The 11,588-nt window shown below is 37.8% G+C and overlaps 1 non-coding gene across 1 annotated transcript; it reads left to right on the top strand.

Annotated features, from left to right (window-relative positions):
* Positions 1–3,384: 3,384 nt before the first annotated feature.
* Positions 3,385–3,492, top strand: LOC141624917 (small nucleolar RNA R71). Its single transcript, XR_012534719.1, has one exon. It is a non-coding gene; the product is annotated as a small nucleolar RNA R71 (small nucleolar RNA).
* The last annotated feature ends 8,096 nt before the right edge of the window (positions 3,493–11,588 follow it).

The following is an 11,588-nucleotide window of genomic DNA, read 5'->3' as shown; positions in this document are numbered from 1 at the left end:
GATCGGAGTGGACAATGACTTTAGATCCAATCAGATAGGAGCGGAATTTGTCTAAGGCATAGACAATAGCAAGAAGCTCCTTCTCGGTGGTCGCATAGTTTATTTGAGCTTCATCTAAAGTTTTGCTTGCATAGTAGATAGCATGGAGCACTTTGTCCTTTCTTTGTCCAAGAACGGCACCTACCGCATAGTCACTAGCATCGCACATCAATTCAAATGGTAAATTCCAATCCGGTGATTGGATGATAGGTGCAGAGATCAAAGCCTTCTTAATCCTGTTAAATGACTCAGGACAAGCATCAGTAAACACAAAAGGAGCATCCTTTAAAAGGAGCTCGGTAAGGGGCTTGGCAATTTTGAAAAAATCCTTAATGAAACGACGGTAGAACCCCGCATGGCCTAAAAAGCTCCTTACACCTTTAACATTCACGGGAGGGGGAAGTTGTTCAATAACTTGGACCTTAGCACGATGCACTTCAATACCTCTTTCTGAAACAAGATGACCAAGCACCACTCCTTCATTCACCATGAAGTGGCACTTCTCCCAATTTAAAACCAAATCTACTTCTTCACATCTTTTCAAAACCTTGGTTAAGTTAGTCAAACATGCATCAAATGTAGTGCCATAGACACTAAAATCATCCATAAAAACTTCCATGATTGACTCAATAAAATCCGAGAAAATACTAGTCATGCAACGTTGGAAGGTCGCGGGTGCATTACATAGACCAAAGGGCATCCTACGGTAGGCAAAGGTACCATAAGGGCAAGTAAAAGTGGTCTTTTCTTGGTCATCGGGGTGAATTGGTATTTGAAAGAATCCCGAATAACCATCTAAGTAGCAAAAGTATTTATGACATGCCAACCTCTCTAACATCTGGTCAATAAAGGGCAATGGGTAATGGTCTTTTTTTGTGGCCAAATTCAACCTCCTATAGTCAATGCACATGCGCCATCCTGTCACAATTCTAGTGGGGATGAGTTCATCTTTATCATTTTTTACTACAAGGGGTCCCTCCTTTCTTAGGAACCACTTGGACCGGACTTACCCATTTCGAATCGGAAATTGCATAAATAATTCCCGCATCCAAAAGTTTCATGACTTCCTTTTTTACCACGTCTTGCATGTTAGGATTTAAACGACGTTGACCTTGGACACATGGTTTATGATCCTCTTCAAGATGAATTCTATGCATGCAAAAATCAGGGCTTATACCCCTCAAATCATCAAGTGTATAACCAATGGCTTTCCTATGTGTTCTCAACACATCCAACAATGAAGACAATTGACTCTCACTCAAGTGGGCACTAACTATGACCGGACACATTTCCAACTCGTCAAGAAAAGCATATTTCAAATTCAAGGGGAGGGGTTTAAGCTCGGGTTTTTGTACCTCAACCTTGGTAGAAGTAGCAACCAAACCTATGAATTGAGAGCTTTCCTCCAATGGTAGCTCCTCTCCATCTAATTCCACCTCCAAAGCATCAATTTCTTCACTACCAATATCTCCATCACCTGAAAAAGATTCCAACAACAAGAGTGCCTCCAAAGGATCTTTGCTTAAAGATCGAGGCAATGAGTCATCTACAATAACATCAACAACATCCAAAACATCAAGGAAATAACATGACTCCTCTAGCATTGGACTCTTCATAGCATTATTCAAATTATAAGTGACCTTGTCATCACCTACTTCCAATGTTAACTTACCATTCTTGACATCAATGACCGCGCCCGCGGTATGTAAAAATGGCCTTCCCAAAATGATTGGGATTTGTGAATCTTCGGCAATGTCAAGAACAATAAAATCAACCGGAATGAAAAACTTTCCAACTTTGACGGGCACATCCTCCAAAACACCTAAAGGGCGTTTTATAGAATGGTCCGCCATTTGCAAGGTGACACTAGTACATTTTAAGACACCCATGTTTAGCCTTTCACAAATTGAGTATGGCATCACACTCACACTAGCACCTAGATCGCATAAGGCTTTATCAATAGTGTAGGTGCCAATAGTGCATGGAATAGAAAAGCTACCAGGATCTTTTAACTTGGGAGGGGACTTATTTTGTAAAAGAGCACTACACTCGGCGGTGAACGCTATAGTTTCAACATTATCAAAAGTCCTCTTCCTAGTTAAAATGTCTTTCATGAACTTAGTATAAGAAGGGATTTGGGTGATTAATTCGGTAAAAGGAACGGTTACCTGCAAATTCTTCACCACTTCCATGAACTTACCAAATTGAGTCTCCTTTTGGGCCTTCTTTAATCTATGAGGGAAAGGTACTTGAATCTTTTCCGGCTCTTTGACTTGATCATCCTTCTTTGGAGGAACATCCTCCATATCTTCCACCACTATTGTCTCATCAACTTTCTTTGAAACATCCTCAACCTTTCTCGACCTATCAACCTTGTTGCCATCTTCAACATCACCACTTTCCTTACCAACTACCCCACCATCATCGTTAGGCATAAGGGGTTCATCATAAGTGGTACCACTCCTCAAAGTGATAGCATTTGCGGTGTCATGAGGTTGTGCACCTTGAGATGGTAATTGACCTTGTTGTCTTTGGGCACTTGAGGTGGCAAGTTGGGCTATTTGGGTTTCAAGCATTTTGATTGTCGCATCCCTAGCTTGATCGCTCTTTTGAATGTGGGCGGCCATATTCCTTTGTGTCTCAACCACTTGTGTCAACAAAGACTCAATCTTATTTGATCCTTGGTTGGATTGTTGGTAATTTGATGATTGACCTTGAGTTTGTTGATTTTGGAAGGGTTGTTGAAAGCTTTGTTGGAAATTTTGTTGATAATGAGGCCTTTGAATTTGATTTTGAAAACCCGGTGGGGGTGCTTGAACATGCCTTGGTTGTTGTGGCACATTTTGGATTTGATGTTGTGGATTTAACACATTGGTGCTCTTGTAGGACAAGTTTGGATGATACTTTGTAACTTCATTGTAGGTGTTGGAGAAAGGACTGAGATTTTGTCTAAAACTTTGAAAAGCATTCACCTCTTCAATAGATGCCCTACACAGAGCGGTGCAATGTCCCGCACCTCCACAAGCTTCACACACCATTACTTGGCTAGTAACATTCACTTGTTCATGAGATTGGGATGAGCTTGCTCCTCGGTTGTCCATTTGTTGTTGGAGAAGAGCCACTTGAGTTTTCAAAAGATATATAGTTATATCCTCTTCCTTATCTTTCAATGGGGTGTTACGAGAGTTGACGTATTGGGAATCATGCACCGCCATGGATTCAATGGTAGAATGAGCAAGTTCCGTATCAATTTGGTCAAACCTCCCGTTGTTAGCGGAATCTAGAACTCGACGAGACTCGGCACAACAACCATTATAAAATGTAATGGCAAGGAACCATGGATCTAACCCGTGATGAGGGCACTCTCTTTGCAACTCCTTATACCTTTCCCATGCTTCAAACAAACTTTCATGACCATTTTGACGGAATCCCGTGATTTGGCTTCTCAATTGTTGGGTCTTCTCCGGGGGAAAATACTTTTGATAAAATGCAAGAGCCAATGAATCCCAATCGGTAATTTCCATTGTGGCTCTATCAAGGCTATTAATCCACAACTTGGCTTTGTCTCTCAAAGAAAAAGGGAAAAGTATCTCCCTAATTTGAGCTTGTGTAACCCCTGGTTGCCTAATCATCGAGCAATAGTCGCAAAAATTTTGAACATGTAAATTAGGATCTTCCGTTGGACTCCCACCAAATTGCTTCCTCTCAACAAGGCTAATGAAAGCCGGCTTGATTTCAAAATCACGCCGCACCAATTTGGGTAGTAACAATGCCCCTAGGAAGCATTGTCATTGCTGCAGTGGGCTTGGAGTGATCGGATAAACGAACCATCTTCTTGATTGGTGGTGTTGAATTAGAATCCCCCTCTTCCTCAATAATTTGAATATCTTCTTCGTAAGATCTCCTCACACTTTCAAGTCCTTCAATAGATGTAGCTTCAGAAATCTCCTTAAAGAAGCGTAGTCGTCTATGCAAAGTTCTTTCGGCTCGGATCGATTGAAGTAATTCACCAATCCGAGAGGATCTGGGCATAAGACAACAACCTAGAGGAGATCGTGAGTAACGGTCTTAAGGAACAAGTGCTCCTTAAGACAAAGAAAAACAAGATAGAAATCAACTAATCCCAAAGCAAACAAAACCGTGCTCCCCAATCGGCGCCAAAATTTGGTAGGCTTATCGCGTACCTAACAAAGATAAAATACCCTAGGCATAGCTAACAACAAATGAATGTAGTTAGGGAAGTAGGGGTCGATCTCAGGGAGACGGTGGATGCAATATGACAAGCTATGAGTAGAATTCTATCAAGGTCGGTCACGATTTGGTTTGGTTTGATTTGATTAAAGTAAAAGCAATGATGAAAAATAAGTTGTAAACAATTATGAATAAGGATCTAGGGGGAATGGGGTCACACATGTAGATTAGCATAAATTGATGTCAAATAAGACGAACATAAAATCAAATGTTGTTTAGGTTATTAGCAATTTCCTCTCGGTCTATTACCCAACCATAGAACGATTACTAACGAGCTCTCGCACAAATTAGATCGAACTATTAAAACATACTTTGCCTAATTCAATTCCCGACTTTCGCTCTTAGGAAATGAATAACAAATTAATCAACGATTATGGCCGACAATCAAAGATTAACAATATGAAACAAGCATGTATTATAAGCAACAATTTGATAATATAATTCTCTAATTCAACATGTGTAAATGACTAATCAAACATGGCTTCTCCTCCTCTAGATTAAGAAACTACTCACACATAATTATGAGTAGACTAACAACAATAAGATGAATAAATATGAACATGGTAACAATATATAAATTGGTCAAATAATAGCATAAACAATATTAAAATATAATAAAGGTAATTGATGTAAATAATGAGAAAATGGATAGAATTTAATATGGAACTAATTATTTTATTATTTGTTGTCTATGTCTCTATGTTTTTCGTACTTCTCAAAAGCAAATCACCTCCATTATATAGGCGATCATTTGAGCTTTCAAATTTAATTATACATGTACGTTTAGAACAAATAATTAATATAAAAACATTACATATAAAATTATTCCTACGGTTTTGTGCTTTTAGTGCATGAAGTTTCTTCAAATAAAGAATGTTTCATGAATTAAAGAATTAATTTGAGATGTTTCATGTTGTAATTATCAGAATAACTCTTCACCCATGTAAATGTTGCATGCGTTTTGCTCGTAAAAATCCTTCAATGTAACATCATCAAATTGAATGCTTCAAGACTTGATGTTCAATGCACTAACTTCTACGAATATGCTTCTTTATTTTATCATTTGTAAAATGATGGTCTTGTCAACATTATTCAATATTTGGCTTTCATTTTATTTTGGACGGCTTCGTTTTTATTTTGTGGACTTGGAGATTTTGAGTCTGAGCTTGAAGTCCTTAATTGTTTTGCCAGTTTGTATTCATCGCCTCGCTTAGCTGTTTAGCTAATATCAGCATCAAAATAGCTCCTTCCTTCCATGGCCAAGACTCGTCTCAAGTAGCCTCGTGATTCTCGGTGAATGCCAAAATGATAGGAAAAATCTGACAATTGCTTCATTTTCTACAAAAACACAATAATGCATGCAAAACACCTAGAACACGGAATTAGCTCATAAAATCATTTTATGAAGTGCAATTGTCATGTAAAATCGAGCTAAAAGAGGGGTGAAAATAATATAAAATTACGACACATCAAGGAACCATGGTTATATATCAAATCGAGTGGGAGCAAGATTGTTTTCTTGATATTGTATGTCGATGACATACTCTTGATTGGGAATGACATTCCTCTCTTATCTTCTGTTAAAGGATGGTTGAAGAACCATTTCCAGATGAAAGATCTGGGTGAGGCACAACGCATATTGGGAATCCGTATCTATCGAGATAGATCACGACGGACGTTATCACTGAGTCAAGAGTCTTATTTGGATAAGATTCTTGATAGGTTCAGCATGACCAACTCCAAGAAGGGGAACCTTCCAATGACGTCTGGGATGCAGTTGAGCAAGTCTCAGTCACCCACGGCGCCTAAAGGGGTTGAACGCATGAGTCGTGTTCCTTATGCATCTGCAATAGGATCAATCATGTATGCCATGATATGCACACGTCCAGACGTGGCATATGCATTGAGTATGACGAGTCGGTACCAAAAGAATCCAGGTGAATCACACTAGATAGTTGTTAAAAACATCCTTAAGTACCTACGGAGGACTAAGGATTGGGTATTGACTTATGGAGGAGATACTAAGCTATGCGCAATCGGTTACGCAGATGCTAGCTTCCAAATGGATCGAGATGATTCAAAATCTCAGTCCGGGTTCGTCTTCACTCTTAATGGTGCTGCGGTCAGCTGGAAGAGTTCCCAACAGGATGTTGTAGCAGATTCTACTACTGAATCCGAGTACTATGCCGCTCGAAGCAAAGAAAGGAAGCTATATGGATGCGTCAATTCTTTCAAGGACTTACGATAGTTCCTAGTTCGAATGACCTGATCACCATCTATTGTGACAATAGAGGTGTCATCTTCCAGGATAAGGAGCCAAAGTCTAGCAACAAGTCTAGACATGTACATCAGAAAGCTCACTTGATCCGTGATTACGTGGAGCAAGAGGAGATAGTGATTGACAAGATAGCTTCAGATGACAACATCGCGGATCCTCTCACTAAACCGTTGAATTATGATAAGCATGAAAGGCACGTTATTTTCATGGGAATTAAACGTGTTCCTGAGTTGTAGTAGTTGATTATGGATTTGATACATTATCTTTTTCATATACTATTTATAACTTCATCGTTTTATTTCATATTTTGTTTTTCATGTGGATTGTACTGACAACATTGAACACCACAAAGTGAACTGAATTACATTATATTTGTTTTGGTCCGTAATCGCCTACATGAGCCGATAACTCGGCTATTATATTGTGCGATCGATTGATGGTGGGTTCAACGAGCCATGAGTCAAAACAATGGTTGGTGATCGATCACAGATACGAGTTATAACGATATCTCGTAGGACAAAAATTGTGACAACGTAATGGAGTCCTAAATGTTTAAAAACATTCGGTGCCAAGTCGTGGATTGGACGTTCATTGTGTTCCTAGAGTCGATTCTTTTGACTCGTCGATCGTCTCTTGAGATTAAGGCGCTTTTTGGGTGACTTTGTTTTCTTTCTCATGGTCTCCCGTAATGTGAGAGGCTAAGAAGATTTTTTCTCGGGTCATTTCATACTGTGCTTATATCTGCAGGATTCGAGTTGAAGAAAATATCCAACCTTTATCAGGTTTAGTTATTTCTCGGGGCCACTCGAGGAGTTGTAAATCGAAATGCATGGCCATGCTCGAATGATGATTCGTTTATCACTTAAGTTACTCTCTAGTCGGGGAAACCACTCTTGATATTGATCACTTGTAAAATACGACCTTTGTGAATACGGATTTTGCAAATTGTTTTACATTGAGTGGGAGAAATTTTAGGATATGAGAATCGGTTATCGCACATACACTTGTGAGGACAAGTGGGAGATTGTTGGAGCTTGTGTCCTCCACAATTAGTGTGATAACATTTATAAATCTCTTATAGGTTCACAAGGGTATACTTCGCATTTTATCAGTTGATTAACGATTACTTAATAACGGTTGGCTTGCTGGAAAGTTTGACGTTATTATCATACTGATGGCGGTGATCAACTGGTCCCTAAAAGTCACACCTAAAGGATGTGTTTGAGAGATGTGATTATGGAAATGTAATCACATTGATGCCTTATATGACTAAAAGGTTAGTCCATGTATTTGACTAAACAGTTAGTCAATGTGTTGATGAGACAATTATTTAATCTAATTAAATAATATTAGCCGAGACGAATTAATCACAATTCGTAAATTGAATATAAACTGTTATATTTAATTAATGTATATAATGTTAGCTTGAACGAATTAAGATGTTAATTCGTAATTAAACGTAATCGGTTATATTTAATTAGCTAATTATAAATATGCGATATTTATAGTTAAAGTATATATTATACGATATTGTCATAATAAATTATTACGAATCGCATTAATAAATCGACCGCAAAGTCGTTGTGTGTAGACTTATTAATACGGAATAAAATAAATGACAATTTATAAATAATACACTTTATATACATTATGTAAAACTACCAAAATAAGAAGATTTAATCTCCTTATTTTGGTAGGTGGAAAACCGAAATAAAGAGAAAAAAGAGGAAGAATAAAATCTTCCCCTTTGGACTCTCATACACGGTTACAAAAAGGAAAAAGAGGAGATCATTTCTTCTCATTCCAATTTGACCTAATATTCTCTCATCAAAAACACAAAAAAAAACCTAAAATTAATTAGTGAATTTGGGGATCTCATTCTAGCAATTTGAGGGGCATTTCTCGGAGCATCTTGGGTGCAACGATTAGGCGAATATCATTTTGATATTGTTCTTAGGCCATTTTTGCTAGGACCAAAGGTTGTTTCTTAATCTTTTCTATTTTGTTTATGCAATTTCATTTATGACTAGTTTTCATAATCATAATTTCGTTATAATCCTAATAATCTTAAAGGAAGTATACTGATATTTCCTACAGACTCCCCCTGCGGTTGTTTCCTACATCGGATTTTCCGCGTCACCAAAATCTCTTGTGTCATTATTCCTTATTTCGTTCTTTACTTTATTTACAACGTTACTCCATCTTAATTACGTACATATTTCGTCACAAGTCACCAATAATTTAACCCCCTGATACGAGGCTAAAAAGAGTAGGTCACTTTAACCCTAACAAGATAGAATATCATGTTTGGTCAGTTTTTTACCAAAACAATAGCTTACCAAATTCACACTGCTGACACTGACTTACTAACATACCGCTCACTAATGACAGGGCTGTCGTATACCTATCAAAAATAACCAACTGGCTCTAACTAATATAGCTAGAGAAGTCGGGTCGATCTCCACAGGGAGATGGGAAAATGTCAGCTTTACTAAGTCCGTCACGGTAACCAAATTGGGGGTTTGAATTTGTTGTTCTAAACTAAAGAGATTAAGGAAGAGAAAAAGGCAAGAGAATAAAGATCAAGCAAATAAGGAGAAAGCAGCTAAGACAGTCGGTTAACCATGATCATTCAGTCAAACAATCTAGGTCTCAGGTCTTTGCAAGTATGGTTTATGGGGCAGTGAATATCTCCTTCCGGTCTCAATTTGCCCTAAAGCACAAATAGCTTAGCTTCCGCCCTCACTACGGTGCCCTAATGTTCACTACGAGTCTCACCCTTTCCAACCTTCCGGTCTAGGTCAAGGTTTACTATGATTATATGACTAATTGCGTCGACTTAATTAGAATGAAATAATTGATTGCAGCGATTAACAACAAAAACTACACAAGCATTAACCTAATAAATAAATTACTACTCCTTCATAATCATGGATTCCCTAGTCTTAGCTAAAGGGAATTAGCTACGTATCATCATCGAATCAACAATAATAATGCATAGATAATATAGATTAAACATGATAACAATAAGAATAGCAAGATCAAATAAAGCAATAATGAAAATCAACAAGAAAAGGGAAGAATTAAAATAGCAAATATGATTAAGAAATAAAAGGAGTAAATGTAGTGATTACAAGTTCCGAATTCGAGTAGTCTAGAGTAGAAAAGAGAGTAAAGAGAAGAGAGGAAGTGAGGAAGATGACCTAGAAGAGTTACGTAGTCTCTATCATAAAAAGCACCCCAAATCCTACTCACAAACCTAATATTTAAACCTAATTACAAAATCCCATACGGAATAAGATATAAAACACGACTAAATGATGAAACCTCTCAATCGAGTAGAAATAAACTACTCGATCGAGCAACTTTGCAGAAATTCCACTCGATCGAATGGAAAAACCGTTCGATCGAGTAACTCCTTATAATGGCCTTCTTGATCGAGTATGAGAACTACTCGATCGAGTGATCTTCATGGTATAAAGCATTCGATCGACTGGAAAAATGGTCGATCGAGCTATATTAGCTCATAAGGCATTTTGACACTTTCCGAAATCAGCTCACGCGTCTTCAAAGTGATAGATTCCAAGCTCTGATTCCTTATTCTCCATAAATGTATGCAAATTGGGTGAGTTTAGGCTCGATTTATCTTCTTTCCGGTCCGTACCTGCAATTTACATAAGACAAACCAAAGTAGACTATTCAGGGGTATTTGTAGCTAGAGGCCACGTAAAATAGTACAGAAATGCGTGTAAAAATGAGGTAAAAACCTTATATAAAATACACGCATCAAATCTCCCCAAACCAAACCTTTGCTTGTCCCCAAGCAAACTATGAATGCAACTAAGGATAAACAATGGAACGGGACCAACGCATCAGCTACAAATCATCCGCCAAAACCAATTTAATGCAACAACTTAACAAAGTGGCAAGTGATAAGTGCAAACGAATTAAATTAATGTTTCAAACTTACTGAACCGTCGACCTTGCAAGACTCAAAGATATCGGACTCTCACAGGTCGCTCATCACTCAAATTTAAGCACAGGTTGAGTATATATTTGAAAGATAGAAAGAAGTAAAGACACTCACCTAACTCGACCTATAAGAACATGCATGCAATCAACATGAATAAAGTCTTCTACAACCGTACATACGCATTCCAATCAAACTAATGACCAAGACACATGCCGAGGACTTACATTTGGGTAAGTGAGGTACTGGGTAAGAAGGGGCTAAGATGAATTTGGAAATGTAGAGTTAATAGCCAGGCTAGCAACAACGAATCCGAATTATGAAACTGCATCCCAACTTCGTACTCAATATAACAATACTGAACAGTGCAAATTCGATGCACTCAACTCACAATACTCCATAAACTTGTCAACTCCCCAAAAGATATAAATAAGACATGGGAGTAAAAATCATCTATACAATTTTCCATTTTTTTTGCATATGAATTTTCTTTCTTTTTTTTTCATTTTTCTTTTTCTATATTTTTTTCTTTTTCACAAAATTTTTCTTTTCATTCCTTCCAACTCTTCCACCGACTTCTGAAATCATATATATAACCAAACTGCAGTAAAGCATTCCAAACAGCTACTCATCACTAGCTCGGCTAGGGTAGGCAAAATTATAGAATGTAGCTAATAGGACAAAAAGGCAATTTGGCTATGCGAGGCTCATGGGTAGAATGAAATAAAAGGGAACTGGCTCTCCTACATGTGTCACCATCCACAGACCAAATGCATACAGGTATTAAGAAGACTAGACTTATGCTTATGCAAATTGATGTTACATGCCTTACAGAGAGTACTACTCACATCCTAAATGAAACCGGTCATGAATGTCACCAGTTTATAAAGCTCTAACCTCAGAATGTAATGTAGCTTGCCAATATATGAGTCAAGTCTATTCGTTCAGATAAGAGAGAAACAAAAACTCGTAGATTATACACATTATCATGCCAATAATATGTTAAGAATATGCAGGGCAGAGGTAAGGATTCAATGTAGCATCAAAGTT

This window comes from Silene latifolia, chromosome X (genome assembly GCF_048544455.1).
Source record: "Silene latifolia isolate original U9 population chromosome X, ASM4854445v1, whole genome shotgun sequence".
Taxonomy (NCBI): domain Eukaryota; kingdom Viridiplantae; phylum Streptophyta; class Magnoliopsida; order Caryophyllales; family Caryophyllaceae; genus Silene; species Silene latifolia.
This window is presented reverse-complemented; position numbering and strand designations above follow the sequence as displayed.